This window comes from Arachis hypogaea, chromosome 17, assembly GCF_003086295.3.
Source record: "Arachis hypogaea cultivar Tifrunner chromosome 17, arahy.Tifrunner.gnm2.J5K5, whole genome shotgun sequence".
Taxonomy (NCBI): domain Eukaryota; kingdom Viridiplantae; phylum Streptophyta; class Magnoliopsida; order Fabales; family Fabaceae; genus Arachis; species Arachis hypogaea.
In genome coordinates, this window is record NC_092052.1 from 125,689,595 (window position 1) to 125,717,225 (window position 27,631).

A 27,631-nucleotide genomic window follows, 5' to 3' on the forward strand; every position below is an offset into this window, starting at 1 on the left:
ACACAACCTCTCTTCCCAGTATAGCCAGCGTCTCTTTTTGTCATGGATCATTTCTTACCCACATAATTAATGGTTAATTTGGCTATTAAATTTTTTTATTAAAAAAATATATCTTTATTTAATTACGTGATGGAACATATATTTATATATAAAATATAATTAAATAATAAAGTACGAATAAATTAAAAATTAAAAGAATAAAAATACTATAAAAAAATACTTGTAAGAAAGTTATATTTTATCATTTTAAACTTGTGTTATTAATTTTAACAATTTATTTTTTAAAAAATAATTTATGTACGATAAAAAATATATTTTTTCTGATTTTAATTATACTTTTAAGTATTCTAAATAGAGTTATTATATTATATTTTACATATGAATATATGTTCTATCGTGTAATTAAATAAAGATTTGTTTTAATAAAAAAATTTAATAACCAAACTAAACATTACTTAGGTATGTATTTTATATTTATCTCTTAAATATTTATACAATTTATTTTTTAAACTGTTATATTGATCTCTTCTCTAATATAATACAAAAAATAAATTTTCATAAAAATAATTTGTTTAATTATTAATTAAATAATAAAGTACTAATAAATTAAAAATTAAAAAAATAAAAATACTATAAAAAATACGGTAAAAAAGTTAAATTTTATCATTTTAAATTTCTGTTATTAATTTTAATAATATATTTATTTTTTAAATAATATATGTATGATAAAAAAATATGTTTATTTGTTTGGAGTACAAATTTTATTATTATATTTGTATGTTCATGATTTTAACTATACTTTTAAATACTTTGAATAGATTTATTTTATTATATTATATTTTACATATAAATATATATTCCATCACGTAATTAAATAAAGATATGTTTTTTTAATAAAAAAATTTAATAACCAAATTAATCATTAATTATGTGGGTAAAAAGTGATCCATGGCAAAAAGAGGCGCCGGCTATACTGGAAAGAGAGGTTGTGTGGGAGGACAGTAGATAGCGATGACGTTGGCGCCCCAACTATGGTTAAGACAAGAACCAATTACAATGTGACACATAATAAAGAGTAACTTACATGTTATTTTAGAGGAGATTGGGTAGCATTCACCATATTTTAATAGTTAGGTACAATGATATATATACCAATACATTCCCCCAGCAATAGTGTCAGCATAGACATGAGAGCGTGTTCAAGGGCAATTGAATTTCAGAGCTATATTCATGCATTGCATATCCATAAGCTAATTTAATTTAATTTAATTTTGAGGTTAACGGCACAAAAAGAATAACACATGGGTGCTGAGTAATGGTGTCTCTCACAAGGCACCCACGACAATAATAACGATTACAAATTAAAGAAATTGTTCTAGGCCAGGTTACATGCATGAACATACACTTAGATTTGGTTTATGCTCTTAATTAATTTATTTATTTTATTTTAATTTGATTATTTATTTTTTAAGAGTTTAGCTAACGTACCCTAATTCTCTAAAGATACATGATAAGATTATTATTATTATTAATAAAAGTTATTGTTTATACGCTAACTCAAAAAATAAAATCAAATCCAAAATGAATAAAGTCCCAACAAAAAAATTTCATTTCATCCTACCTCCCCGATCTCAGAGCGTTGCGACTTAATTTTACTTACCTTAATAAGTAACTAATTCTTAAGATATCTCTCATTTATTTAAAAGGGAGATCTCAATAACTTTCTTAGAAAAAAAGGATGGTTATTCACTATTAAAGGTAGAACTACATTAAAAGGTGATTATCTATTCTACTATAAATACATCGACAACCTTAAGTATATTCAAGACCTAATCTACTAAAAACTTGCCTAAAGTCTTTGCTAATTTAAGCATCAGAGTCTCTTGCAGGTACCACCTCCACCTCCTCACGAGGAACTCAGACGGCGGCACCTCGACATCAGCACAAGTCAGACGCTGCCTCAGAAGGAGTTTGGACTTTACGTTCAGGCCCAAATCATCATTTCAGGTAACTTTCGGAACATTGGCGCCATTATCGGAGACCTAGAAATCTACTCCAAACCATGGCGGACGAACAATTTGAGGACAGACACACTGCATCTGAGTCCGAGCTAGAACCTCATAACGACGATCGAGCCCTGGTGATACCCCCACGATAAGAAGGGACAAGTAATCCCAATGGGGAAGGAACATCACAAAATTTCCAAAATCGACGACTACGGTAAGAGGTACATCCACCTGAGAATGAAGAGCCTCCACACCCAACCGAGATCATGGGACTTGTATACGGACATCAAGGCCGGTTGGAGCAACTCGACAAGAGATCGAGCGACAAAGAGAAGCCAAAACAGATATGCAAAGGGAGGTATGACGCAGAAGGAAACTCGAGAAAAAGCTTCTAAAATTAGAAGCTGATCTACGAAATTGAACCAACAATGCTGAACGAGAAGAAAGCCCTTTTGGGGAAGAGGATTCGTTCATAGAAGAGATCATGCAGGATAGGGTCTCAAGAAATTTTAAAAGCCCCAACACAGATCTCTATAATGGCACGACCAACCCAATACATCATCTCAACAATTTTAAAAGTAGGATGTGTCTTGTCGATGCGTCCGATGCGACTCGTTGCAAGACTTTTCCGACAATATTAACCAAAGCAACAATGAAGTGGTTCAATAGCTCACCCCCAGGTCGGTGACTTGCTTTGATGACCTAGAAAAGAAGTTTCTTACCCGATTTTCAATTCAAAAGGACAAAGTCAAACATGCTCCAAACCTCTTAAGGGTAAAACAAGAAGTCGGAGAGACTCTCCGAGCTTATATGAAAAGGTTCAATAAAGCCTGCCTAGAAATACAGAATTTGCCTCCCGAAGCAATAATAATGGGGTTAGTTAATGACTTTAGAGAATGGTCATTTTCTCAATCCATATCAAAGCGGCATCTAACCTCTTTATATGAAGTACAAGAGCGGGCAGAGAAGTATATCAACATGACAAAAAAATTTCAACTTAGAGATCTAGCTCCAAGACCGAACTCAACCTACCAAGCTCGGGATGAGGATAAGGAGACAAAGAAAAAAAAAGAGAAATACAGCTCAGAAAAGCCTCGAAGACACTACAACTACACCCCACTCCGAGTTTCTCTTGTTGATATCTACAGGGAGATCTATCACACTAAAAATTTTCCGCCTCCTCACTCCATTGAGTTCCTTGGTGAACATTGAGGTTCTTCCTCCAATGGCTCTGTGCCAAATAGCTTGGCATTAAGCTTCGTCAGAATTCCTAGGTACCAAGCAACTTGCTCCTCCCTAGTTTCCTCTTCCCTCATCAGAGGAGGAGTACTCTGCAGATTCTGTGATCTTCAACCAAGCATTCAAGGGAATTTCAATGGGCTCCTCATGAACCTTTGGTTCCATCAGTTCCTTAATAGGGAAGTTCTTAGTGGGCTTAGGGTTGCCAACTATCCTTATTGTGGCATTCAATGCCAGGACTTGTGTTTCTTTGGGCATTGAACGCCCATCATGCATATCTTCACTGGCGTTCAATGCCAGTAGTTGTGCTTTTGTGGCATTGAACGCCCAGTAAGGACTTTCTTACTGGCGTTCAACGCCAGTGATGGTGCCTTTGTGGGCGTTGAACGCCCAATAGGGAGTTCCTTACTGGCGTTCAATGCCAAATCATCTCCTTCAAATTCGGCCTCAATGTCCACTGTGATGGCCTTGCACTCTTCTCTTGGGTTTACTTCAGTGTTACTAGGAAGAGTATTAGGAGGGGTCTCAGGGATTCTCTTGCTCAGCTGACCAACTTGTACCTCCAGATTTCTGATGGAGGACCTAGTTTCTATTATGAAACTGTGAGTGATCTTAGAGAGCTCAGAGACTATGGTTGCTAAGTCAGAAAGGCTCTACTTAGAAGTTTCCATCTGTTGCTGAGAATACGAGAATGGTGGTCTATTGTTGAATCTATTTTGGGTTCTTCCACCTTGATTATTGTTGAAGCCTTGCTAAGGCTTCTGTTGATCCTTCCATGAGATGTTAGGATGATTTCTCCATGAGGGGTTGTAGGTGTTTCCATAGGGTTCTCCCATGTAATTCACCTCCTCCATCATGAGTTGATCTGAATCATAGGCATCTCCATCATAGGAGGTGTCTTGAGTGCTGCTAGTTGCAGCTTGCACTCTAGTCAAATGCTGAGAGATCATATTGACCTGTTGGGTCAAAATCTTGTTCTGAGCCAATATGAAATTCAGAGTGTCAACTTCTAAGACTCCTTTCTTCTGAGTTACCCCATTGTTCATAGGGTTCCTCTCAGAAGTATACATGAACTTGTTGTTTGCAACCATTTCAATGAGTTCTTGTGCCTCTGTAGACGTTTTCTTCAAGTGGAGTGATCCACCAGCAGAATGATCCAAGGACATCTTGGATATCTCAAATAGACCATCATAGAAAATACCTAGGATAGACCATTCTGAGAGCATGTTAGGAGGACACCTCCTGATCAGTTACTTATATCTTTTTCAAGCTTCATAGAGGGATTCACCCTCTCTTTGTCTGAAGGTTTGAACTTCCACCCTGAGCTTGCTTAGTTTTTGAGGTGGAAAGAACTTGGCCAAGAAAGCATTGACCAATTTTTCCCAAGAGTCTAGGCTTTCTTTAGGTTAAGAATCCAACCATATCCTAGTTCTGTCTTTAACAGCAAAAGGAAAAAGCATTAGTCTGTAGACCTCAGGATCCACTCCATTGGTCTTAACAGTATCACATATTTGCAAGAATTCAGATAAGAACTGATGTGGATCTTCCAGTGGAAGTCCATGGAACTTGTAATTCTATTGCTTTAGAGAGACTAACCGAGGCTTAAGCTCAAAGTTATTTGCTCTAATGGCAGGTATAGAGATACTTCTGCCAAAAAGGTCAGAAGTTGGTGCAATGAAGTCACCAAGAACCTTCCTTGCATCTCGTCGACTATTTGGTTCAGCTGCCATGTCAGTATTTTCAGTTTCTTGTTCGAAAAGTTCTGTGAGATCTCTTTCGGAGTGTTGTGCTTTAACTTGTTGCAAATGCTTCCTTAGGGTCCTCTCAAGTTCAGGATCAAGATCAAAGAGAGGTTCTTTATCCTTGTTCCTGCTCATAAACAAGAAAAAGAAAACAAGAAAGAAGAAGAATGGGAGCTCTATGTCAAAGAATAGAGGACTCCTTGTGAGATGTGAAGAAGAAAGAACAATGAAGGTAGAGAGAAGATAAGAAGAATTTGAATAAATGGGTAAAGATTTCGAAAATTAAGAAGTGAAAAGAGAAACTAGAATTAAAATAATTTTGTTTTTATTTTATTTATTAATTAAATTCGAAAATAAAATCTAATTAACTAAAAATAATTGAAAATTGAATGATAAATTTCGAAAAAGATGGGAGAGAAAGAAACAAGAAGTTTTCAAAAATAGAAGAGAGAGAAGAATTAGTTAGGAAGTTTTGAAAAAGAAGAAAGAGAAAACAAGTAACTAATTAAGAAAGATTTGAAAATAAGATAAGAGATTTGAAAAATATTTAATTTTGAAATTTAAAATTGGAAAAGATAAGATAAAAAAATTTAAAAAGATTTTATTTTGAAATTTGAAATTTGAAATTTGAATTTTGAATTTTGAATTTTGAATTTTGAAAATTGAATTTTAAATTTTGAATTTTGAATTGGAAACAAGATAAGATAAAGATTTGAAAAAAAAATTGATTTTTGAAAAGATTTGATTTTGAATTTCAAATTTAAGATAAGATAAGATAATGAAAGATAACTAAAGATAAGATAAAGATTTGAAAAAGTTTTGAATTTTAAGTTTTAAAAGAAAGATAAGATAAGATAGAATCACAATTTAAAAGAAAAGATTTGAAAACGATTTTAAAAAGATAAGATTTGAAATTTGAAATTTGAAATTAAGATAAGATAAGATAGTGATTTTGAAATTAAAATTTGAATTTTTTTTTGGTTGAAATTTTCAAAATTCTTTTTGAAATAAAGATAAAAAAGATATTTTTTATTTTTTATTTTTGAATTAATGAAGAAAGAGAAAAACAATCAAAAGACACCAAACATAAAATTTTTAGATCTAAGGACACTAATTTTTGAAAAATTAAAGAGAGAAAAACACCAAAAGACACCAAACATAAAATTTAAAGATCAAAACAAGAAAAGAAACAAGAACAACTTAAATACCAAAAAAGAACACAAAGAACAAATTTGAAAATTCAAAGTAAATAAAGATACCAAACTTAAGAATTTTGAAATTAAAGACTCTAATTTTAGAAAAGAAAAGAAAAGAAACTTAAAGACTTAAGATGACTCAAAAGGACACTAAACTTAAAGATTGATACAAGACTCAAACAAATGATAAAGATTAATAAAGAAAAGCAAAGGTTTTGAATTTTTTTTTTTTTTTGATTTTTTTGAAAAAGGAAAACAAAAGACTAAAACAAAATAGTAAAAAGTACCTAATCTAAGTAACAAGATAATCCGGTAGTTTGTCAAATCCGATCAATCCCCGGCAACGGCGCCAAAAACTTGGTGTACGAAACTAGTTCTGCAGAATTTGCACAGATAGACCGGCAAGTATATCGGGTCGTCCAAGTAATACCTGAGGTGAGTCAGAGTCGATCCCACGAAGATTGTTGGTTTGAGCAAGCAGTGGACACCTTGCAGATCTTAGTTAGGCGGATAGAAAATTATAAGTTGTCACGGAAAAAACATAAAGCAAAATAATTAAATAAAACGTTACTAATGAGACGAGAATTCAATGGTGATAGAATGGTTGAGGCTTCGGAGATGCTTTGTCTTTCCGAATTAACTTTTATTACTGTCTTCTTCAATAACCTTCTGATTCCTTCAATGGCAGCCGTAAGTGATTAACTCATGTCCTCTCATCAAGCCACCTCTAGGTTTCTCACTGTAGCAGAAGATGAAGCTCTAAGCAGTCCACTCCCTTTCACGATCCTACTCAAGGTTCCACAGACAAGGCAGATCTTTCGGATCAGAAAGTGCCGCTTCTTTGACTCTAGCCTTAACGCCACAGAGACCTCACGCACCCATAGTCAACGGGATTATATGTCACATATCCAAAGTTGCTCAGATGCTCTATTGGAATCCACAATGTAATCTCTAGCTTTAGTTCAACGCTATCTGGGTCAGGAATCGCACGGAACCCTGTAGAACAAGGGTGATTCTCACGGGTCACCCTCAATTCATAAGATAAAAAACGAGGTTGCATAAGAGAATAGAATCAGACATATTGAATGAAAACAGTAATATTATTGATCAATGAAACTCAGCAGAGCTCCTAACCTTAACCTTAGGAGGTTAGTGACTCATACTGATAGAAAATACAATGGAAAAAGTAAAAGTGGGCAAGAGTTCAAAAGTTCTTAACAATGGTGAACTCTTGTCTATATATACTAATCTAATGACTAAGGATTACAGAAATAAGATAAACTAAGTTGATAGTGCGAAAATCCACTTCTGGGCCCACTTGGTGAGTGTTTGGGCTGAGCTTAAGTGTTCTCCACGTGCTAATGTCCCTTAGGGGCGTTGAACGCTGGCTAGGGACCCCCTTTTGAGTGTTGAACTCCAGTTGCTCCCTTGTGGGCGCTGGACGCCAGGAATGGAACTGGTGGCTAGCGTTGAACGCCAGTTTTGGGCCTTTATTTCCGAAACAAAGTATGAACTATTATATATTTCTGGAAAGCCCTGGATGTTATCTTTCCAGAGCCACTAAGAGCATGCCATTTGAACTTTTGTAGCTCTAGAAAAGCTCCGTTGAGTGCACAGAGATCAGATCCTGACAGCATCTGCAGTCCTTTCTCTGCTTCTGAATCAGACTTCTGCTCAAGCTCCTCAATTTCAGCCAGAAAATATCTGAAATCACCATAAAACACACAAACTTAACGTAGAATCCAAAAATGTGAATTTTGCACTAAAACCTATGAAAATATAATAAAACTTAAACAAAACATAGTAAAAACTATATGAAAATGATGACAAAAAGCGTATAAAATATCCGCTCATCAGACCCCAGGAGATGGTGGAAGGTAAGGATTCCCTTCTTTGTTTCTCCTGGTATTGTAAAATCGCCCCTAGCGAGATGGTGGGAGGTTAGGATCCCCTCCTTTGTTCCTCTTGGGCATATGAGAACGTACCTCCTGGGTAGACACAAGGGTTATGGTTTCGCCCTATTTGCTCTAGGTTGGTTAGTATAGAGGCTCCCCGGGTAGACACAAGGGTTGTGGTTTCGCCTCACTTGCTCCGGGTTATGATGAGTTATGTATAAAAGTGCAATTATATGATGAATGAGTAATGATATGGTGATAATGAATGATTATGCAATGTTTATGAATGAATATGAAATGATTATCTGGGATACGAGTTTTCCTGGGTAAAGTACCGTGGCTTGCCACCGCGTGTTCTAGGTTGAGACTCGATACTCTGTTGACCCTACGTCGTAAGGGTGACTGGGCACGTATAAATTTTCGGGAATGGTACCCCCATTGAGCAATTTGATATATATATGTGAAAAAGCTATGCATAGGTACTCTTGGGGATGCACGACGAGGGACAGTCCAGGGTTTAGCAGCTGGACTTGTCGGGTTGGCTTGATAACCGACAGATGAGACTCATCAACCATAGGACAGGTATACATCATGTGCATATTGTTTGCTTGCTTGTTTGTGCATTAATTGGGAATGCCTAAGTGAACTTACTATGTTAATTGTTATATTCGCTAATTGCAGTACTTGTATACTAGCTGTGTTTGCCCTTGCTTGCTTGTTTGTGTGTGCGGTACCACTGGTGTTGGAGGATCGGAGGAAAGGCGAGAAGTTAGGGAGTTTAGTCAAGTTTTAAGGTTTGGTTTAGTTATAATCCTTAGTAAACCACCTTACCTTATGGTTTCTGTTTTAGCTCTTTAAGTTTTATAATCTGAGTGTCGGCGTTCTAGAATTGCCTCTGGCGTTCCCAGAACCTTATATCTTATGTACGTGACACCTTTACCATGCTGAGAACCCCCGGTTCTCATTCCATACGGATATTTGTGATTTTCAGATGCAGGTCAGGCGGCACCTCACTAGGCGTCTGGAGTTTTGCAGCGAAGTGGATTTTTGGTAATTTATTCTGATATATAGTTTATATATGATTATATGTATAGAACTCTCCTGATAACTTGTTTTATTTTGCATCTCTTAGAGGTTTATGGAGAACAAGGATTTATTATATATATATGTATTTTGGGTTTTGGGTTAAGTATATATGTATGTAAATATTCTCCGGCCAGCCTTGGCTTCGCAGGCTGAGTTCGAGCTTGATATTTTGTATTCTTGACGCTCTACTCTTGCTTTTATATATATGTTTATGAACCATTAGTTTTCTTCGTACGCAAGTAATCTCTTTCCTGAGCGTTACGATTTTAATTTTGCGATTTTGTTTTACCTATTCTTCAAGACTCCTAGTATATTACATTCTTTCGAGTATTATACGTATTTATATTTTATTTTATTTTAGAGGTCATAGTGCCTCGCCACCTCTGTGTTACATCCTAAGTGTAAAGCTCTGTGTGGTAGGGTGTTACATTATGGTATCAGAGCAGTTCATTCTTGTAGAGCATGAGGGACAGACTGACTATGCTTTTGGGCATACTCTGGGTGTCTATACATGCTATTTAGGATATCTAACTGATATATATGGCATGAATGCTCACGAGCATGCATTTGGGACTTTAAAATATTAGACTTGCGATATTGAGACTGATCACCTTGATATCACTTGTTTGGTGTGAACAGGAACCAAATGGCGTCTCGTGGGCGTGGTCGTGGGCGTAATCAAGGTTGAGGACGGAGAGGTAATGTGATAACCATACCAGTAGGTAGTTTGACCGATTTCATGATTGTGATGACGAGTGCTGCTGCTGCTGCCATTGGTGCTATTGCTGCTGCGACCAGCCGAGCAATGGGCAGGTTGGAACCACAAGTTAGAATTGGCAATGACGGTGGTAGTGAACATGAAGGCAGAAATAATGTCTCGAGTACAGTGGTACCAATGGAGATAACGGGTTATCCGGAGTCAACTCACACTGGTCAAGCAATGGGAGAAAGTTTAAGGGGGACTGAGGTGACAAGGAGTGATCGCTGGGAATCTTTCATAAAGAAAAAGGGAATGAAGACGAAGATTACACCTAGGAGCCAAAGTTTCAAGAGGGGTCATTTTGTCACTTCACGTTCTCAATGCTAGAACAATGACCAAAGAAACGACAACCATCAGGGATAGGATTCAGAAGAGCAAACTAGTACTCAACCGGAAGATTTAAGGTGTCCGAGATGCAAAAGGTACCATCCAAACAGACCATACAGGGCCGGACTAGGCGTATGTTACAAGTGTAGGAGACCAGGGCATATGTCTTGGAATTGTCCATACAGAGAAGGCCGGGATGCAACCGAATTTGATTCTCAGATCTGAGGTAATTGTGAACTAGTAGTTGAATTTCTAACTTTCTTGCATACCATTAATATGTAATATTTATTCTTGATGCATGACAAGTTTTGATAATCGTGAAGTCCAAGTCGATGATTAGTTGAAGACTATTAGTTGTTGAGACGAAGTGATATTTAGTTAACTTAGAGGAGTGGCTAAGCTCTTGAAGGATAAGAATCAGAGTGACGCAGCGGAAGCATGTTGGATTATGCCTAAGGAATCGAAAATGTTGAGAACTACGCGGAGTTGTTGTTCGAAACTCAGTGATGGTGAGCTGCGAGGAAGAGGAATAGAGCGGATTCAACCTTTAGTTGTTAATTGTTTAAGAGGCGATTGAAGATGAGACCAAATCCCTATTACAAGAGAGTCTCCAAGGTGATTCTTGAAGGCATACCAAAATCTTCATCTTAGAGAGAAAGTTAGTCTGCGAAAGACTTAGTCCGGAAGTCGGATTAAATTCGATTGCACCACAAGCGAAGACACCATTATAATCGGTAGAACTTAAGATAGAGTTTAAGGGAGTACTGGAAGAGAGAATTGTCCAACTAAGTGTTTCTTTGTGAGAAGCACCGGTTATGCCAATGAAGAAGAAAGAGAACGACAGCAGATTTTATGTGAGAAGGAGTGTGCCAACGATTCTTTGCGACTCGATCTAATCTTTCTTTTGAAACTTGCATTGAAACTCTATCCCGAGTTCCTCTTAAATGACTTGATCATCTTTCCAGTTTTACTCCTCATGTGCATGAATCTTGATTCTTCTAGGATGAGCTTAATCTTGTCTTGGTATAATCACGTCCTTGAATCTTGGGAGCTCGCTATGAGTGGAGTTGCTCTTATTCGCAAACCATGTTCTTTAAAATCAGCTGAGACTTCTTTGACTCTATACGCTCTGTTCTTTCAAACAAAGGTCCTTGATTTGAACTCTTTTCTTGAGATGCACCTTAGTTCTTCTTCTTGTGCATTCTATTATTTTGTTATAACTCTGTTTGACTGTATACAAGATTTTCTTTCTGATTTCTTACGAACACCATTCGTATTGTTCATTCGTCTTTGAGCTTAATGTCTTTTTGAAAATTAACTCGAGCCTATATTAGTATCGCATATGAATCCTAGCTGTAACCATCAAGACGTTGATTCCTTAGAGCAAGACTTTTGGACGCGGAAGGTGAAACATGTAAGTGTGTGCCATCCAGAGGAGTTTAGGAGGCGTGTGAATACAACATCGGGAAGTGGTGACGGATGCCTGAGCAGGAGGTCTCTGAGTATTGCTTGGATGACCAAAGAGAAAGAACTGTTAAGTAAGTTAAGGTCTTAAATTGGGTGTTAAGAAAGTGGATGGAGGTGTTAGATTGAACCAATTACAAATTACAAGAGATCATAAGGTCGAGAACTTAAGGAGCGCAATAATGATGATAAGGAGCTACTAAGGGTATTGAAGCCTATTGAATTAAGAAGATACCAAGAGAGAATTTGTGTCGAAATCGGAAGTTGAGATGAGAAACTATTATCCGAAGCTCACAAGAGAGGATTTTCGAATTTTCCCTGAGATTACTAAAACGTACCACGAATCAAAGAAGATATTTTTGAGCGGCCAGAAATAAAGAACAAAGTGACGATGCATGTGATGGCGTGCTTGACGCATGAGGAAGTAAAGAGTGATTGATGAGCGAATATTTTGTACGCTATTTGGCGTTATTTTTATATAGTTTTCATTATGTTTTGTTTAAGTTTTATTATATTTTCATAGGTTTTATTAAAAAATTCATATTTTTGAATTCTACTTTGAGTTTGTGTGTTTTATGGTGATTTCAGGTATTTTCTGGCTGAAATTGAGGAGTTTGAACAAAAGTCTGATTCAGAGACAAAGAAAGGACTACAGATGCTGTCAGGATCTGACCTCCGTAAACTCGAAGGAGCTTTTCTGGAGCTACAGAAGTCCAAATAGCACGCTCTCAACGGCTATGGAAATCTAACATCCAGGGCTTTCTGGAAATATATAATAATACATACTTTACTTTGGAAATGAAGGCCAAAAACTGGCATTCAACACCAGCTACCAGCCCCATTCTTGGCATTCAACGCCCAAAGGGGAGTAGCTGGCATTGAAACGCCCAAAAGGGAGCCCAGGAGTGGTGTTCAACGCCCCTAAGGGATACTAGCTCATGGAAGACACTCAAACTCAGCCCAAACACTCACCAAGTGGCCCCAAAAGTGGATTTTCGCACTATCAACTTAGTTTATCTTATTTCTGTAATTCTTAGTATATATAGGAGGAGATCCCCCTAACTTTGGATCTTCTTCCTCCCTCATTTTATATTTTTGAATATTATGAGTCACTAACCTCCTAAGGTTAAGCTTAGGAGCTCTGCTGAGTTTCATGTACTAATAATATTACTGTTCTATCTCAATATGTCTGATTATATTCTCTTATGCAATCTCGTTCTTCATCTTATGAATTGAGGGTGACCCGTGACAATCACCCTTGTTCTACTTGGGTTTCGTGCGAGTCCTGACCCGGATAGCGTTGAACCAGAGCTAGAGATTACATTGCGGATTCCAATAGAGTACCTGGGCAACTTTGGATACGTGACATAAAATCCTGTTGACCATGGGTAAGTGAGGTCTCTGTGGCATAAGGCTAGAGTCAGAGAAGCAAACTTTTTGATCCAGAAGATCTGCCTTGTCTGTGGCACCTTGAGTAGGATCATGAAGGGGAGTGGATTGCTTAGAGCTTCGTCTTCTGCTACAGTGAGAAACCTAGAGGTGGCTTGATGAGAGGACATGAGTCACTTCAACATGGTGGATTGCTGCAGTAGAGGAGGTTAACTTGATGAGAGGACATGAGTTAATCACTTACGGCTGCCATTGAAAGAATCAGAAAGTTGTTGAAGAAGACAGTAAGAAAAGTTAATCCGGAAAGACAAAGCATCTCCGAATCCTCAACCGTTCTATCACCATTGATTTCACACTTATCTAGTAACGTTTCATTTATTTATCTGTTTTATGAGTTTTCCGTGACAAACTATATTTTATATACGTCTAACTAAGATCTACAAGATAACCACTGCTTGCTCAAACCAACAATCTCTGTGGGATCGACCCTCACTCACTTGAGGTATTACTTGGACGACCCGGTATACTTGCCGGTCTATTTGTGTGAATTCTGCAGAGCCAGTTTCGTGCACCAAGTTTTTGGCGCCATTGCCGGGGATTGTTCGGATTTGACAAACAACCGGATTATCTTGTTGCTTAGATTAGGTATTATTTATGGTTTATTTGCTCTTTTGTTTATTTGGCTATGTATTTTCTTTTGATTTTCTTACTTTGGGTCTTACCTATTTCTTGTTTTCTTTTTCAAAAATTTTTCAAAATATTTTCTTTTCTTTAGTAATCTTTGTCTTTTGTTTGAGCCTTGTGTCAGTTTTTAAATTTGGTGTCCCCTCTGTTTTTATCTCTTTCTTTAAATTTTTGAAGGTGTTCTTATTTTCCCTTCTTCATATTCGAATTGTTCTTAGTGAATTTTCTTGGTTGATTTTAAAAATTTTGAGTTTAGTGTCTTTTAGTTGTTTTTTCTCTAATTTTCGAAAATTAGTGTCATTAGATCTTAAAATTTTTAAATTTGGTGTCTCTTTGTGTTTTTCTTTTCTTAAATTTTTGAAAAGTGTTCTTGAGTCATTGTGTTCGAATTGTTCTTGGTATTTTCCTTTGTTTGATCTTAAAATTTTTAAGTTTGGTGTCCTTTTGTGTTTCTCATTCCAAAATTTCGAAAATTGGAGTATTTGATTTCAAAATCTTTAAGTTTGGTGTCTGTTTAGTGTTTGTGTTTTTAATTTTTCAAAATTCAAAATTTAAATTTTAAATTTTCTTATTATCTTATTTTAATTTAATTTCAAATTTTAAGTTTGGTGTCCCGTTAGTTATCTTTTTGTTTATCTTGTAATCTTTTTCAAATCTTTATCTTATCTTTTTATCTTTCTTTAATTTCAAAAATCTTATCTTATCTTGTTTTAAATTCATAATATTTTTCAAATCTTTATCTTATCTTTTTTTTTTATCTTTCTTTGAATTTCAAAAATCCTATCTTATCTTATTTTAAATTCAAATTTTAAATTCTTATCTTATCTTAATTCAAATTCAATTTTCAAGTTTTAAAATTCTCCAAAATTCAAGTTTTCAAAATTCAATTTTCAAATTTTTTAATCTTATCTTATCTTGTTTGATTCTTTCTTTTAAATTCAAATTTCAAATCTTTTGTTTGACTTTCTCTTTTTAAATTCAAAACTTTTGAAAATCAAATCTCTTATCTTAATTTCAAATCTTCTTTCAAATTTGGATTTCAAAACTTTTAAATTTTTAAATCTTATCTTATTTTGTTTCTCTCTCTTGATTCTTTCTTTCTAATTTTAAAATTTCAAAATTTTTATTTGACTTTTTCTTTCCACTTTTCGAAAATTTGCTCTTTAATTTTAAATCTTGTTAGTTAATTGGTTGTTCATATCTTTTCTTAGTCTTTGCTTTTCTTATTTTTTCGAAATTTTTAACTTATTATTTTCTTTATTTTCAAATTAGTTTTTTATTTTTATTTTATTTATTTATTTAATTTTCGAAAAAAAAAATCTTTAATTCTTGTTTCTTCTTGGGTATCTCACTGGGAGCTCTCTATACTCTGACATAGAGACTCCTACTTTTCTTTGCCTCTTGTTTGTGTATGCAAGAACAGGAAGAGTGCACTATGGATCTATAGGAAGAGGCACAACCAAGAAGAACCTTGGGGTCTTATACATCCCCCACTCCTGATTTCTATGGAAGCAACATTAGTATACCTCCTGTTGGAGTAGCTCATTTTGAGCTCAACCCACAGTTAATCACTCTAGTGCAGCAAACCTGTCAGTTTCAGGGACTTTCTCAAGAGGAACCCATAGAATTCCTTGCTGAATTCTTACAATATGCTGACACAGTGTACACTGATGGAGTAGACCAGGATGTCTACATGCTATTGCTCTTTTCATTTGCTGTAATGGGCCAAGCAAAGAGGTGGTTGGATAATCAACCCAATTCAAGCTTGAAAACATGGAGTCAGTTGGTGGATACGTTTTTGAATCAATACTTTCCCCAAAAGAAGCTAACCCAGCTAAGACTGGACATTCAAGGCTTTAAATAAGGAGATAATGAATCCTTTTATGATGCTTGGGTGAGATGCAAGATGATACTATGAAAATGCCCTACTGAAATATTTTCAGAATGGGTAAAGTTAGACATCTTCTATTACGGACTCACAGATATGGCTAAGATGTCCTTAGACCATTCTACTGGTGGTTCAATCCACATGAAAAAGACAATTGAGGAAGCTCACGAGCTCATTAAGACAGTTGCCAGTAATCAGTATCTGTACTCATCTAGTGAGACCTCAATAAAAAGAGAGGTCAAGACAGTGTCCACTAAATCAGACCCTCCTGAGCAAAGTGAGTCATTAACCCAGCACCTGCACTCCCTTGCACAACAAATGTTGAAATTTCAAGAGATGCTGCAAGAAGCCCGAGCCTCTAACAGAACTATAGAGGCACAGTTGAGTCAAGCTAGACAGCACTTGTTTGAACAGATAAGAAAAGAGTGCCAAGATCTTCCATTAAGGAGTACCATAATCAATATTCCTTTTGCTGAAGTTTTGGAGCAATGGTCTCTATCTACTGGAAGAAACCTCTCTGTCTCTGATGCTGAGAGAGGCGAATTAGTGATGAGGTTACAAAAGGATTATATGATTATCAAGGTCCTTCAACCTCCACTACCCCCTGACAAAGGAGGTACTGCCATGTAGAGTACAATACTGAAGCCTCCTCCCTTGGTGAAAACTCATACAATTTTCCCAGACATCAAACTTAAGTTTAGTGTTGGGCAGTCACCACCCACCAAGGAGGAAGGTCCCAAGAAGAATGCATAGGGGATGGAGAAACAATATGACCTTTACCCTAACAAGCAAGGAGAATCAAGCTGATCACACTAAAAGAAAGCTTATTAGGAGAAATTCAAATCTGAGGGCACTAATCTCCTCCTCTTTTCCCATGGAGTCATTTCTGTTAACCAACTGGGAGAAGAGGAAGAAAGTCAGCAATCTAGTGTCAAGCTAATGACATTAAAGAAGCACTTATTGGGAGGCAACCCAACCATGAGTAGATTATTTTTGTTCTTATTTCTTCTATTTACTTTCATTTGAGTTTATTTTAGTTATTTTCTGATTTTTTTCCTTATTTTTTAATGTTTGTGATCATGTACAGTACTTAGAACAGAGACAGATACAGTCAAAACTGGAAATAGAACACCCAGGAGTCAGTCCCTTGCTGGCGTTGAACACCAAACAAGAAGGCAAGAGGGGCATTCAACGCCCATGAGAAGCAGCATTGCTGGCGTTGAACGCCAGCCAGGGAGCACATTGCTAGCGTTGAACGCCAGCCAAGGAGCATGAAGCTGGCGTTGAATGCCAACCAGGGGGCAGAGACTGGGCGTTCAACGCCCCAATGGAGGCAAAGACCTGGCGTTGAACGCCAGGAAGGAGCACCCCAATGGGAGTTCAACGCCCCATAAGGAGCACATAGTTGGCATTGAACACCAACCAGGAGCAAGGGCTGGGTGTTCAACGCCCACAAGGGGGCAGGAAATTCGAATTTTCTAGCCTCCCAGGACCAGTGGGTCCCACAGAAACTCCACCTACCCCACCTACCTCACCCTCTATCTCTCCCTCTTTCTTCTTCTCCTTCTACTCTCTCATTCCCAATTGTTCATATTTGCCTCAAGGATGTATTTTCCTCCCAAATTTTTTTTGGGACCAATGGCATACCTCTCTAAGAGAGTTAAGCTCCAACATGGATCAGCTAAGGATGGAACATCAAGAGCACTCTACCATCCTCCATGAAATAAGAAAAGATCAAAGAGCCATGAGGAAAGAACAACAGAGACAGGGGCGTGACATAGAAGAGATCAAGCGGTCCATTAGCTTCTCTAGAGGGAGCAGTAGTTGTCGTCACTAAGGTGGATCCATTCCTTTTATCTCCTATTTGCTTATGTTATTTTTTATTTTCCATATATTTTATCTTATTGTCTGTTTCTAGTGCATGATCATCTTTACATGTCTTAAAGCTATGAAATATTCCATATATCTCTCACCTTGCTTAAAAGAAAATTTTATTTGAAAAATAAAAGTAAGATGCATGAATTTCGAGTTATATATTAAGAATAGTTCAATTATTTGATGTGGTGGCATTGCTTTTATTTTCTGAATTTATGAATGTACAATGTATATTTAATGTTGGAGTTAAGAATGTTGGCTCTTGAAAGAATGATGATAAAAGTGAAGTATTATTGGTAATCTAAAAAATCCAAAAATTGATTCTTGAAGCAAGAAAAGTAGCAAAAAAATAATAAAATAAATATATATATATATATATATATATGCGAAAAAAAATAAGCAGAAAAAGCCAATAGCTCTTTAAACCAAAAGGCAAGAGCAAGGATCTAAGGCTTTGAGCATCAATGGTTAGGAGGGCCAAAAAGAGATAAAATCTTAGCGTAAACAGTTCAAATGAGCTGCCTCCCTAACTATATGCTTGTAGTGTGAAGGTGTCAAGTGAAAAGCTTGAGACTGTGCAGTTAAAGTCGTGATCCAAAGCAAAAAGAGTGTGCTTAAGAAATCTGGACACCACTAGCTGGGGATTCTAGCAAAGTTGAATCACAATCCTAAGGGGTTCACCCAGTTAAGTGTCTGTGGCATTTATATATCCGGTAGTAATACTGGAAGACAAAATGCTTAGGGTCACAGCCAAGACTCTAAAGAAGCTGTGTTCAAAAATAAAAAAGAACTGAACTAGGAGAGTCAATAAGATCATCTGGATTCTGAATTCCTAAAGATGCCAATCATTCTGAGCTTTAATGGAAAGTGAGATGCCAAAACTATTCAGAAGCAAAAACCTGGTAGTCCTGCTCATCTAATTGAAACTGAGCTTCATTAAGAACTCTGAGATTTATTTATTGTATCCTTCTCTTCTTTATATCCTACTTTGTTTTTGGTTGCTGGGAGACAAGCAACAGTTTAAGTTTGATGTTCTGATGAGCGGATATTTTATACGCTTTTTGGCATCATTTTTATATAGTTTTCATTATGTTTTGTTTAAGTTTTATTATATTTTCATAGGTTTTAGTGGAAAATTCATATTTTTGGATTCTATTTTGAGTTTGTGTGTTTTACGGTGATTTCAGGTATTTTCTGGCTGAAATTGAGGAGCTTGAGCAAAAGTCTGATTCAGAGACAGAGAAAGGACTGCAGATGTTGTCAGGATCTGACCTCCGTGCACTCGAAGGAGCTTTTCTGGAGCTACAGAAGTCTAAATGGCACGCTCTTAACAGCTATGGAAAGCTAACATCCAGGGCTTTCTACAAATATATAATAGTACATACTTTTCTTTGGAAATGAAGGCCCAAAAATGGCATTCAACGCCAGCCACTAACCCCATTCCTGGGGTTCAACGCCCAAAGGGGAGTAGCTGGCATTGAAACACCCAAAAGGGAGCCCAGGAGTGGCGTTCAACGCCCCTAAGTGATACTAGCTCATGGGAGACACTCAAGCTCAGCCCAAATACTCACCAAGTGGGTCTCAGAAGTGGATTTTCACACTATCAACTTAGTTTATCTTATTTCTGTAATTCTTAGTATATATAGGAGGAGATCACCCTAACTTTGGATCTTCTTCCTCTCCCATTTTGATTTTCGAATATCCTGAGTCACTAACCTCCTAAGGTTAAGGTTAGGAGCTCTACTGAGTTTCATGGAATAATAATATTACTGTTCTATCTCAATATGTCTGATTCTATTCTCTTATGCAACCTCGTTCTTCATCTTATGAATTGAGGGTGACCCGTGATAGAATCAGACATAAAATCCCGTAATAGAGCTAGAGATTGCATTGCGGATTCCAATAGAGTACCTGGGCAACTTTGGATACGTGACATAAAATTCCATTGACCGTGGGTAAGTGAGGTCTCTGTGGCATAAGGCTAGAGTCAGAGAAGCAGCACTTTCTGATCCGGAAGATCTGCCTTGTCTGTGGCACCTTGAGTAGGATCACGAAGGGGAGTGGATTGCTTAGAGCTTTATCTTCTGCTACAGTGAGAAACCTAGAGGTGGCTTGATGAGAGGACATGAGTCACTTTAACATGGTGGATTGCTGCAGTAGTGGAGGTTAACTTGATGAGAGGACATGAGTTAATCATCACTTACGGATGCTATTGAAGGAATCAAAAAGTTTTTGAAGAAGACAGTAAGAAAAGTTAATCCAGAAAGACAAAGCATCTTTGAAGTCTCAACCGTTCTATCACCATTGATTTCACACTTATCTAGTAACGTTTTATTTATTTATCTGTTTTATGAATGTTCCGTGACAAACTATATTTTCTATCTGCCTAACTAAGATTTGCAAGATAACCACTGCTTGCTCAAACCAACGATCTCCGTGGGATTGACCATCACTCACCTGAGGTATTACTTGGATGACCCGGTATACTTGCTGGTCTATCTGTGCGAATTCTGCAGAGCCAGTTTCGTGCACCAGTGACCATTAGAAACCATTCGAAATGCTGCAACCATTGAAGGTTTTACACTAAAGGTGAAAGAGAATAGATATTGATTTCGTAATAGATTGCCGAGTCTAGGACAGAAGGTGATGCGGTTAGGTAATCGTGGATCAAGTGACCAAGTCCATTCTGTCCGTTGAAGCAAACTATTTATCAGGGATATTAAACGATACTATACATCAGGATGAAGGTGAGGCTTCATGGTGCGCTAAATACCTCTGTATTGATAAAAAACTAGAGCATCAAACCTTTAGTTCCTGAATTCGATAGCCAAGGCAACAGAGAAAAGCTACGCAAATTCGAGTTAAGATTCTCACTACGAAAAGCCGACAAAAGAGTTATGCGGACCTAAAGAGAAAACTTCTCAAGTTGGAAGAAGGAGGATACACATTTGTGAGGATTACTTCAACAAACTAGAATCGGATAAGTAATCAAAAACTAAGAGGTTAAACCCTGCTAAGTTGGTCCATTTCAATTTTTGGAGAGGATTGATGGTCAGTGGCATACCAAATAATTTTTCTGCCGTATCTATCAAACCTATTTGACGTACTCCACATTTCATAACTTCTGAGGCACGCTTCTGAAACAAACCCATGTTTTACAACCTAAATTAGTTTAAATGAAATTAGATTGATGTTTCGATTAATAACATCAGCTTCAAGAAATTCTGAGTAAGAGAAGTCTCATTAGTAAGGGTTATTTGGAATCAAATCAGAGACGAGGAATACACCTGAGAACTTGAATTAGAAATGAGGACAGACTACCCACACCTCTTTTCAGGTAACTAAATCTGAATTTTGAGGGCAAATTTCTTAATTAGGCTGATAGGATGTAAACCCCGCAAAATTAGTGAGTAATTAACTAATAAATTAATTTTTAATAAAAGAAATTAGAAATGTGAATTTAATAGTAAAATATGATAGAGCTAATTAAAATAAGAATTTTGACACTAATTTCAAAGAATTTAGCCCAATATTGGGCCAAACGGGCCAAACCGGGCGAATCGGGCCTGTATTGGGCCCACCGCCCAATCCAGTCCAGCCACACTTAATTAAAACACAGCCTTCCCTTCCTCTTCATCCTCATTCATGCTGGGAACTGAAAAGGGAGGAAGAACACCCTTCAAAATTTACAAAGCCTTGGTTCCACTTCAATCCTCTGTAACCTTCAATCTGGAGCTCCGATTGACGAGCCATTTGCGGTCACGTGTTTGTCTCGGAGTTCTCTTCAATTCTATTCGAACAAAGTGGTAAGTCTATCTCCAATTCGTGCCTAGTTCTTTGTGCCCCCTTTTCGTGCGAAATTGGTTTGAGTTTTGAGTGATTTTGATGATTTTGGTGGTTTAGGTGCAATCTAACATTGGATAATTGTTGGATTATACTCCAATCATCAATGGATAAGGTAAGGAAACTCTAAAGCCTTGTGGTTTGTCCAATTTTGTATACCCTAGTGCTAATTTAGTGAATTGTATGAATTAGATTGAAATTATGTTAAATTGGAGTTTGAATTGGTGAATTGGAGCTCTTGGAACAAACCTTTGGTTGCTGGAATCATTGGAGTTGATTGAGAATTTTGAAGCTTGAATTTTTGGTGTTTTGAGCTTAGAGAGGAACCGGCCAAGATATGGTTTAGGTTTCTCGTATTTAATATATAATGTCTTGTGAAAACTTAGGCTAGAGGACTATAGGATAGGTTGGAATGATTAAGTATATTGAATGTTTAGTATTTGTGATAATGATTGATGAGATGAATTGAGCATGTGTTGGTAATCATTATTATGGTGGAGATAAAATGCTAATATGGTGAATGAATCATGAATGATATGTTGAGGATGTTGATGTATGTTAAATGATGGAAGGGTATAGAGCTGTGTGGTTGTGATATTATATGTATTGGAATTGATATTGAGTGGTGAATAAATGGAATAAAGTTTGAGGGTTTTTGTGAAATATTGATTTTTGGCCAAACTTCGGCGAGCCATAACTTGGCTTCTGGATCCTTAAATTGTTTCAAATTGATTTCATATGAAAATTGGGTCCGTGAAGTTTACGCCATTCAAAGAAGGGTTTAAAAATGATTTAAAACAAAAAAGTTATGCGCGTCAGAAGTTTGGAGGGCAAAACTGAAATTCTGCAGACTTAGCTATTTCCTGGTCAATCTGCAGTGTAAGCATACGCATACCCTTCATTCGCGAAGGGTTGTTTCCGTCCAGCGTACATGCGTACGCGTGGCCCACACGTACACGTGACATTTCAGTAATGCACTCCTACGCGTATGCGTGGCTCATGCGTACGCGTGATCCCTGTTTTCAGCAAACTTAATTTTATGTGTTTAGCAGCCGAACTTGTCGGGTTAGCTTGATAACCGACAGATGAGACTCATCAACCATAGGACAGGCATGCATCATGTGCATATTATTTGCTTGCTTGTTTGTGCATTAATTGGGAATGCCTAAGTGAACTTACTATGTTAATTGTTATATTCGCTAATTGCAATACTTGTATACTAGTTATGTTTACCCTTGCTTGCTTGTTTGTGTGTGCGGTACCACTGGTGTTGGAGGATCGGAGGAAAGGCGGGAAGTTAGGGAGTTTAGTCAAGTTTTAAGGTTTGGTTTAGTTAGAATCCTTAGAAAACCACCTTACCTTATGGTTTCCATTTTAGCTCTTTAAGTTTTATAATTTGAGTGTTGGCGTTCTAGAATTGCCTCTGGCATTCTCAGGACCTTATATCTTATGTACGTAGCACCTTTACCATGCTGAGAACCCCCGGTTCTCATTCCATATGGATATTTGTGGTTTTCAGATGCAGGTCAGGCAGCACCTCACTAGGCATCTGGAGTTCTACAGCGAAGTGGATTTTTGGGACTTTATTCTGATATATAATTTATATATGATTATATGTATAGAACTCTCCTGATAACTTGTTTTATTTTGCACCTCTTAGAGGTTTATGGAGAACCAGGATTTATTATATGTATGTATTTTGGGTTTTGGGTTAAGTATATATGTATGTAAATATTCTCCGGCCAGCCTTAGCTTCGCAAGCTGAGTTCGGAGCTTGATATTTTGTATTCTTGACCCTCTACTCTTGCTTTTATATATATGTTTATGAACCATTAGTTTTCTTCGTACGCAAGTAATCTCTTTTCTGAGCGTTGCGCTTTTAATTTTGCGATTTTGTTTTACCTATTCTTCAAGACTCCTAGTATACTACATTCTTTCAACTATTATACATATTTATATTTTATTTTAGAGGTCGTAGCGCCTCGCCACCTCTGTTTTACATCCTAGGTGTAAAGCTCTATGTGGTAGGGTGTTACATCAAGTGACGACAAGCAGCACGTGACCAACTTAATGAAGCACGCTGGGGGCGAATTCTGCAGCTGCCAAAGTCCAACCCAACTCATTTCTGAAACTATTTGAGGCCAAAGTCAAGAAGGAAGAGGGGAGAGCAATTAGGAATAGAGTAGTAACATGTTTAGGTTATATTCTAGAGAGAGAAGCTCTCTCTTCTCTCTTGAATTAGGTTAGATTTAGGATAGATTTCTCTTAGGTTTAGCTTTTAATTGTTGCTTTGATTTAGTTTCCTTGAAATTTATTGTTCTTGCATCTTTGCTTTCTTAGTTTTACTTGTTCTTTCCTTTATTTTGTCACTTTTATGTTCATGCACTATTGTTAGATTTAGATTTTTTTTAATACAATTTGATGTTTCTTTGTTTGTTATTGTTTAACTGAGTTGCTATTCTTGTTTTCTTGTATTTGGTAGTTTTAGATTTTATATTTCTTGCTATTTTACCATGCTTTCCATTTATGCCTACCAAGTGTTTGATAAAATACTTGGTTAGATTTTAGAGTAAATTTTTATACTCTTGGCTTGTGATTGAGGACTTAGGTCCCTTGAGATTATTGATGTCCAATTCTATTGGTGATTTATGGTTGTTAGTTAGTTCTAGGATCAACTATGTCCACTTGACTTAACCCTCCGATGTTAGAGGACAACTAAATGGAATTAACTCTTTGTAATCACCATGTTGTGGTCAATGATCCAAGATAGGATACCTTGACTCTTAATCCTTGCCTTGAGTAGCTTTTAGCATTTACATTCCTTAGTTGTTGGTTTTATTTTCTTGTTCATCAAACCCAAAATCCAAAAAATATACACACATAACCAATAATATGCACACTTCCCTGCAATTCCTTTGAGAGACGACCCGAGGTTTAAATACTCTCGGTTTTTATTGAGTTTGTACTTGTGACAAACAAATTAAACTTTAATTGAAGGTTAATTTTTGGTTCGGAAAAATAATTAAAATAATTAAAATAAACATTTTCTGAAAAACAGGACAGTCGTAAGTACGCATGCCTCGTGCGTACGCACGAGTTCACCTTTGCACGTACGCGCGGAAATGCGCACAAAAATTGTTCAATTCTGAAATGCAAGTCATGCGTACATAAGACTTGGCTTTTGTGTGTATGCATGGTATACGCATGAAACCATTTCACTTCTATACACATGGGCGTGCGTACGCATGACCCCAGTTTTTGTAACTTCTACAAAATTCAGTTTTTAACATCAATTTTTAATTATTTATAACTTCCTATACAAAATTCTATTTTCCTTTATTCTTAAACTTATTTGAATCTCCTGTCATCACCTTTAATTTAAGATAAATTTTATTAAAATCCGAACTCTAAGCGCCAAGTTATGGCCCATCGAAATCAGTTAAAAACTACAATTTACCAATTTCAACTTAATGCTCATTTACCAATATTCTCAATTCATTACATTCCAATACCACCCAAAGCCAATTCTAGGTATCATCTTTACACAACTACCAATTTCAATTCATTCCTTAGCCATTTAAAACCTAATTAACCAATCCAATCCATCAAAGACCTAACTTCGTTTCAATTAATCATTTTCTAAGTTTTTTTTATCCAAATCATTACCAACAATGCATTTATTCAATAAAATCTCATCAATTCCACAACTAATCACAACATGACAATTATCCAACTTACCATAACTTACCAAATAGTGGATACCTCACCCTATCACGGCCTCCGACCCAATTTTCATACACATCGCCATAATAGGCAATAAATCCACAATCTCATATCCAAATTCAATTCAAACCAATACATATTACACACCAAGCATTCAATATATGAAATCATACTAACACATAATTCATCATCAACATACACCATTATCCATTCAATCTTATCCTAGGGACAATTAACCTACGCATTCACATAGTGTTACATACTGCCTATCCGAAACCAAAATTCGTACCTCTAGACGGTGGTTCCTATAACACTTGGCTTTCCTATGAGTAACTCCAATGTCCACCAAATCTCAGTGTTTGATGCGCAACTCAACCCTACACCAAATCAACTCAACAAGCCAAGCTAATCCATATAATCTAATCATAACAATCAATTTAACATTCACTTTAGGATTTTACTTAAGATTAGGGATCATTGAAGGGATCAAGCTTCCTTACCTCAACCCACTTAAAAGTAGGATAGAACTCACCAAGAACACAAGTTAGAAAACTCCTATAACATCAAAATCACCAAAAATCCTCAATACCCAAACTGAAAATGCAAATTCAGATTTGAATGAGAATTTAGAGCTGGAATTTCTAATTACTTACCAAAGTAATTAGAGAGAATTGAAGAGGATGAGGAGAGCGACATATGGCTACAAATGACTCATCAATTGGAGTTACGATTTGAAAGTTATATGCAATTAAAGATGGTGATGAATAGTGAAAGTTTAAGGCAAGCTCTTCTCTTCTCTTCTTCCACCTGTGGAACTCTCAATGAAAAAGGAAGAATGGCTGAATTCACTAAGTTATGAGGGTTATATATGTGTGGGCTTGGGTTGGGCCCGTTTGTATTTTTGGCTTGTTTAGCCCAACCTTAGACGAAAACCTTTAAGATAAGAGTTTGGAATTTTGTTTTAAATATTTTTCTTGTCTTTTTGACAGTTTTAGCTTTCTTACTTGCAATACCGGATAAGTTTAAGTCGGTACATTTAATTTTAATGTCATTTTCCACAATTTATCATATTTTTACGTTCAAAATTATTTCCTAAGTTGAATTCTCATTGACAATTATTCCCCAAATTGTAAATCTAACCCTTTTTTGCTCCTAATTAGTTTATTAATTAATTATTAACTAATCATTTGTCATTTACCTGGGTTTTATATTTTCTGGTCTGACCTTAAAAGAGTTGGACCTAAAATGAAATGCAAGAGTAACTTAATAAGCCTAACTACTTAAAGTTGGAGTGCAAACAATTAAGGGAAAACAATATTTACATATGAAAGGTCCAGAAATGACCGACCTACTTCGTCGACGTCTTTCGCAACTTAGCAAAAACAACATCAAAATTTATCAAAGCGACTTAATGAAAATTTCTACTGAGTCACAAAAAGCTAAAAGTTGTACCAACTAATGAAAGATGATTAACAATACAATCATTCATACAAAAAGACACTATCAAAATAAGGTTTTTAAACAGCAAAATAAAAGTTGATCAAACCACAACTATTACAAAATAATTATTCATTAAAAGATCCACAGGTCGGGTTATCCAAATACTTAGAAAATAAAGACTAAGGAGGAGGAATCTGCTTGTTTGAAGTCATGTTGGAAGTGTCTTCAGGTTGCACAGAAGAGGTTGGAACAGTTTGAGGTTGAGAAGAGATGGCCTCATCTTCCATCTGGGTTGGAAAGCTCTAAGAGGCTCTCTCAGCTCAGACTTCTGAGGTCTTTGGGTCAGGCATGGGAGTGTCTTCATCGTCTTCAGGCACAGGGATAATCTTCCCATCAACCACAATGTTATCAAGGCTAATGAAGGAGAGATCTACCTCGGAAGCTACAACTCGGAATTAAGCCTTCAAATTCTCCACCATCTCATCCATTCCTTCCGCTATAGTCTCCTCCAGCTCTACATATTTCTCCCTGGACTTGGCGATCTCATCCACCAAGTTAAGCTTCTCCCAAAAGACTCTGGTATAATTCTTCTCCACCTTTTTTTAAAGCCCTCTGCCATAGCTAAGGCTGCCTCCGCCTGTTTTATTCTCTCCCGAGACTTTCCAAAGTCGGACAAAAGGGAATCCTTCTCACCCTCTAATTTCTTCTTTGTCTCCCTTAAGGACGCCACTTCAACTTAAAGGCCAACCAAGGTACGGTGAGTGGTGCCAAGAGGAGTCTTCTCCAACTCTCTCAACAATGAAGCACACACCCCAGCCACACAAATTCCACCTCGGACAAGTACTTGAAGGTGGTTCTTCACAAAGACATCATCCATACTAATAGAATTATTTGGAAGGATGTGTTTTCGGCCCAAGTCACCGCATCAAAGGCCTGCTCATAGATACCCACTGATTCGGTAGTTTTTTTGTTTTTTAGACTTCGGCTCGGGATTAGGGGGTGGATCAAGAGTTGTTTGCTTTACCGAGCTAGAAGGAGGGGGAGTTGGTTGAGGAGTCGGGTCAGAAATTATTT